The following is a 7,038-nucleotide window of genomic DNA, read 5'->3' as shown; positions in this document are numbered from 1 at the left end:
GGAAATCACAAAGTGACAAATTAGTAAGCAGTCACGGGTGTGGCTATGTGGTCTTGTGGTATGACACTGGCTTTCGGATAGGAATGTCATGGGTTCGAGCCTCGCTCGGAGCATAACTGAGTCCTTGGAAAAGGCCCTTTACTCACATTCTCTCATCGTACTCAGAATGAGTACCTGGTCGTTAATATATCAGCGTTGTCTCTGTCCCAAAAAAAGTAATATCGCGAAACAGGCGTCATGTCTCGTCCTACATGTTAAGTGTTGCTGTTAGCGAGGGACCCTTTGTAAAGCGCGCTGAGCACGTTTATTAGATATTGCGCTATATAAGAAATGCTCCAAAAAAAAAAAAAGAAAGACCGATTGGATTAAGATAAAGATCTTTGTCAGATGCATATCACAAAGCACATCAAAAATTAAATTTGCATCCGGTTTCGATACCGTGATATCAGAAGAATGTTGATGCTTTAAATAGATTGATAAAAATCTCTTTAAAGATGATAAAGATATCAATTCTCTATTTTGTGACCTGATTATAAATAGAAAACAAAATGAATTGAAATTAAAGTTGAAAATTGCTATTATTCAGAGATTAGTGTTAATCAGATTATGATGATGATGATATGACAGATTAAATATATATATATATTATAATATAAATTATATAATATATATATATATATATTATATATATATATATAATATCATTTGAGTACTAGAAGTGTGTCTGATTGTGTGTGTATTATGTATATATTATGATTGATATGTGTGTGTTGTTGTGTGCGCGATAGTGATAATTTAGTTTTATTCTTGTATACTGTGAGGCGCATAGATATATTAGTATTGATTATGTACTTACACAAGTCTAATTATTATCATATTATTATTATATATTATATTATATATTATTATTATTATTATTATTATATATTATTATTATTATATTATTATTATTATTATATTATTAAATATATTATATTATTATTATTATTATTATTATTATTATTATTATTATTATATTATTATTATTATTATTATTATATTATTATTTATTATTATTATTATTATTTATTATTATTATATTTTATTTATATTATATATTATATTATTATTATTATTATTATTATTTATTATTTTTATTATATTATTATTATTATTATTATTATTATTATTTATTATTATTATTTATTATTATTATTATTATTATTATTATTATTATTATTTATTATTATTATTATTAAATATATTTATTATTATTATTAATTATTATTATTATATTATTATTATATTATTTATTACTATTCTGAGATGATCCATCGCCTAATTATGTATTGACAAAAGGCATAATTTTCCATTTTAATTATAATGCCAGTTTGGCGTTCTGTATAGTTATCTCCATAGATAACAATAACAATAATTATACATTTATGTTATGCATCAATAGAAAGATCAGGATGTGACAAGATTGGGATTTTGTTCTATAAGATATAAAGACTTTATTGTGGGGATTGTTTTCAAAGACGTTCTGTTTTGCTGTGTCATATGGTGTGCATTTTAAACAACAAACCATCCATGGCAGTAGGATGAAAAAGATGATGATGATGATGGTGATGATGATTTTGATGATGATGATGATGATGATGATGATGATGATGATGATGATGATGATAATGATGAAGACGACGTTAATGATAAAGAAGAAGGACCAAAAAGGAAAAGGGGGAGAATTAATAACAGAAGGAGGATCATAAGGAGAAGGAGGAGGACGAGGAGAAGGATGACATTGATATGCGACGCTCTAGGAATAAGATGAAGTAAAATATCAAGAGCATCAGCTTTCCTTTCAAGTCACACATACCTAAAAAATTGAAATTCGACGCTCCCCCCCCTCCCCCCCCCCACCACACCCTCGAGAAAAGTGTAAGTGTAGCATCAAGAAAATCAAGAACATCACTTAACGCCTGTCTGTCATGCTTTATTATTAAAGCCCTCAAAGATCAAAGCATAGCTGAATCCGATAAGTGTCCAAAAATTCATGGTTGCTCCCCCCCCCTCGCCTCCCCCCCCCCCCCTCGCCTCCCCCCCCCCCCCCCCCCCCGGGAGTAAAGCTAATTGACGCATCAAGAACATCAAGAGCATCACTGAACGCCTGCTTGTCTTTCATGCTTTATTATAAGCCCTTAAAGATCAATCTAAGCATAGCTGAATACGACAAGTGTACAAAAATTCATGGTTGGCACCCCCCGGCGGGGGTTAAAGCAAATTGACACATCAAGAGCATCAATTCACACCTGCTTTCCATGCCTTATCATCATCACCATCATTCAATGATGACAACCGTGACCACTCCAGACACTCAAGTGCCGATAAATTGAAGCTTTCATTGAAAACACACTTGAAGGGCCACATAAGTGTTGGAATTAAAAGAACTCTTTTGGAGCGTTTTATGTCGTTGAAATGTATGTTTAATGGTTTGACTCGAATTGGATGAGTTGTGTAACAAACCGTAACACAATTTTATATCCTTCAAATAATATTATATTCATCAGACTTCATCGAAAATTTTGAAAATCATCCGATTAGACTGGCCCCCTTTTTTACGATCACCGTCACCCAAATGGTCACTGAAAACGTTTATCACTGCTTGACGCTTGTGAGAAGAGACACGGTACCACCATGCCACCACCAAGCAGCACAAGACAATTGCATGTTACCTGATGGTGACAAAATTTTTTTTTTCCAATTTATTCAATCTTAGGCTTTCGCCAGTAAATCACATAATTTGATGAAAACATACATGGAAGTGGAAAAAATGGTAAATGGAACCAAAATATGCATATAGTGTTTTAACGGATTTATCAATTAACCCTTATCGTACGACTCTCATAAAACAGGATTATATAATAATTTATGATAATTGTGTTTTTATATATGCGCTGTTTGCTTGGTTAAGAAGTTCACAACATTGCCATCCTAAAATATAACGAACCAACACACAAAACTATGTGTAACATTGAACGTTTATAGTCTGGTAAATACAATTTAGTGAGAATTACTCATAAACACGGATGGCAACCCCCCCCCCTCCCCCAGAAAACAATCAAATCAATAACAAAGACCTGAGTGACGTCAATTTCGTTCAATCTATAGATAGAACAAAATTGTTATTTTTTTCGCCAGCCCTTTTATGATTTATTCTCACAAAGTTCTATCAATCAGACAATAAACGTTTAAGGTCACAATTAGTTTTGTGTGTTGGGTTCGTTATATATCCGGTTGGCGAAAAGTTCTGAGCCTTTTGGCCACCCGAAAAGCATCAATAGATAGTATGCGCTTGGCTAAGAAGCTCACAACATTGCCATCCGGAAGTATAACGGACCAACACACAAAACTCTGTGTAACCATGAACTTTTATAGTCTGGTTAATACAGTTCAGTGAGAATAACTCACAAACGCGGATGGCAAAACATAACAACAAAGGCTTGAGTGACGTCATCTTCGATCTATCTATAGGCAATATAATATTATACTAGACGTGCTTAAACCGCTTTACAAGATTCCCCACCCAACAGCAACACTAGGACGAGACACGACTGCTGTAAGGCGATATTACATTTTCTTCTGGACACATACCTACAACGCTGTTAACGACCAGGTACTCATTCTATACCTGCGTATGGTAACATAAATGGGTTGCCTAACCAACAGCAACACAAGGACGAGACACGACAGCTGTTAGGCGATATTACAGTTGTTTTCTTCGACAGATACAATGCTGTTAACGGCCAGGTACTCATTTTACACCGACCTGAGTATAATAACAGAATGTGCGTAAAGAACCTAATCCAAGGGCTCAACTATGCGCCGCTCAGAGCGGGACTCGAACACTGGATCCTCCGTTAATAAAATAAATCAAATTTTATATAGCGCAATATCCACTCAACGTCCTCAAAGCGCTTTACAAGGGATCCCTGACCAACAGCAACAATCAACATGTAGGACGGGACATGACGCCAGTAAGGCGATATTACATTTTTTTTCGGACAGAGACCACGCTGTTAACAGCCAGATATTCATTTTACACCCGAGTTCGGTGAGAGGATTTGAGTAAAGAGCCTTCTCCAAGATCTCAATTATGCGCCGAGCGAGGCTCGAACCCAGGAACTTCCGATCCGAAAGCAAGTGTCATACCACTAGACCACATAGCCGCACAATAAAAACGACACCCATTAAACGTTGCAATGAGCATGAAATATCTTGGCCGGATCCAGCAGGTTTATTAAACAATAATTCGCGTTGACTTGTTTAAAAAAAAAAAAACAATCCAGAAAGGTTCGTGTGTTTTGGTTCAGCGGTCTGAATGAATTAACGTGATTTACGATTGCTTCATAGCATATAATTAATTCATCTATATCTTATCTATCTAGATCTAGTCATGACAATAACCGTGAAGCATTTCAGTGTCTTCGCCTTTTAACCCTCTCCTTACCGGCCAGTTTCAGAATTTTCCCCAAAACTTCTCATCCACCCAACACAAAAATAGATTTTTCTTATTCAAACAGAAGATTAACAGGTATCTACATTCTATCCATAATATTCATCAAAATGAGCTCAACAATACAGTGTCAAGTTTTTATGATTTAAAAAACAAATTTTCTTCAAGGTTTATCAGAATCAAGAAAAATCAGGTGAGAAAGTTGTTGGTTGCATCATAACGAATGTGACGATTTTCTTGTAGTTGGTAAGGAGAGGTTAAAGAAAAAAAAAAACACACACAAAATTTAAAAAATGAATTTAAAAATCAACAACAACGCCCCACCATTACACATACACATAAATACACCAAGATGCCATAGAAAGATTCAATAAGACAGATAAGAACAAGGATAGCAAATCATAAATGAATTAATGATATAATATTATCACTATTCATCTACATAATCAAACGATTGTTTACAGTAAAGGTAATAATTTATTAAGTCGAGCGTATCGTGGAATCTTTCTCTGAAATTGAGCTTTTATATAGTGCAATATCCACTAAACTTGCTTAAAGCGCTTTTACAAGGGGTCCCTGGCCAACAACAAGACTTAAAATATAGGACGGGACAAAACGCCTAACAATTATTTTCGGACAGAGACAACGATGTTAACGGCAATGTACTAATTTTACACATGTGTACGGTGAGAGAATGTGAGTAAAGAGCCTCCTCCAAGGACAGCTATGCGCCGAGCGAGGATCGAACCCAGGACCTTGCTATCCGAAAACGAGTGTCATACCACTAGACCAAATAGCCGCTCGTTCTCGTCAAGCTTCGTATTATGATTAAGATTCCTGTTAGCTCCAACTAGCCATTTGAAACGGAACAACAGCAAAACAAGAAACTCAGTATTTAATTTTGAAGTCCTCCACTCAAGAACAAACGATTATCTCTACTATTTCTTTCCCTCCACCATCCGAACCAACCATTTGTTAACAAGCCCTTTCGACTGATGGCTTCAAAAATCGCTCCCTGAAGAAGAAGAAGAAGAAGAAGAAGAAGAAGAAGAAGAAGAAGAAGAAGAAGAAGAAGAAGAAGAAGAAGCTCTAGCAGTCTTTCATTGCAACTTGGAACCCTGTTGAAAACGTACATGAACCGGAATACGTAACTATTCTGTTATGTGATGTGGTCTTGTGGTATGACACTCGCTTTCCGATCGGAAAGGTCCTGGGTTCGAGTCCGGCTCTGAGTTGCACATAGTTAATCGAGTCCTTGGAAAAGGCTCTTTACTCACATTCTCTCCCTGTACTCTGGTGTAAAACGAGTACATGGCCATAAATAGCCTTGTCTCTTCTAACAGGGTCCATGTCTCGTCCTATAAAATGTTAAATGTTGCTGTTGGCCAGCGCTTTTAGCACAGTTAGTGGTTATTGCGCTATATAAAGATCAAGTTTTGTAAAAGATTTTTACTACTACCTTACAGCGTTTTTAGAATTGATGCTCTGCGCTTTGGTAATTTACTCACAATAATCCACCAGCCGGATATAACGTACCAACAAACAAAACTGTGTAATCGGGACCATTTATAGTCTGATGATAGAAGTTAGTGAGAACCATAATTGCAGACAGCGACTATGTAGATGGCGATGATTACTATATATATTCCCCTATCGTAGAGCGTACCTTGGTTATTAAGTCATATAAAATCAATATTTTAAATTTATTTATTTATTTATTTATATATTTATTTATTTGTTCATTTTTTTTTACTGATATATATATTTTTAAAGGTCAATGTCCCTATGCCTATGTTTATTGCTGTATGTAGAAGATGGAGATAAATCTAAACTGGCAAAGTGACGACATTCATTGGATGTCTCTCATTCCTGAGGTTAAAAAAAAAAGAAAAAAGAAAGAGAAAAAAAGTTAATGAGAACTACCCATAAAAATGACTGGCTAAAGTCAATAACAAAGAGCTATGTGACGTCAATTTCATTCTATCTATAGCTTTGCCAACGCAAAAGATAAATGTGCAGACAGGGCGTTTTCGAATCAGACTTAGATCTAGTTGTCTGACTATTTTTTTTTCTTTTTAGAGATCGAAAACTCCACAAAGAAAATTCGTTAACCCTTTCCTTACCAGCCATTTTCAGGATTTTCCCCCAAACTTCACACCCAATTAACACAAAAATATAACTATCACTCAAACACAATAGCAGTAAATTCTTGCGATAAGAAATTCTTTAGCAAAACGTGCTCTACAATACACTGTTCATTTTCTTTAAAATTTATGATATACAAAAGAAATTTGAATAAGAAAAATGTTGGTTGTATCGTAATATAATGTGGGGATTTTCCTATTCTAGATGGTAAGGAGGGGTTTAAGTGTCCGCAAAAAGGCGGCCAAACAAAGATTGGGGATGAATAAATATTTAGAAATGCAATGAATTTCTGTCGCCAAGGACAATATTTCCATTGTGATGTTTTGATTTATAGATAAATCCTCGAGTTATGCCATAGTGAATATAAAAGTCTCATTCCCTCTTCTTCTTCTTCTTCTATT

This window comes from Berghia stephanieae, chromosome 6, assembly GCF_034508935.2.
Source record: "Berghia stephanieae isolate SIO BIC M18660-M18661 chromosome 6, UCSD_Bste_1.3, whole genome shotgun sequence".
Taxonomy (NCBI): domain Eukaryota; kingdom Metazoa; phylum Mollusca; class Gastropoda; order Nudibranchia; family Aeolidiidae; genus Berghia; species Berghia stephanieae.
This window is presented reverse-complemented; position numbering follows the sequence as displayed.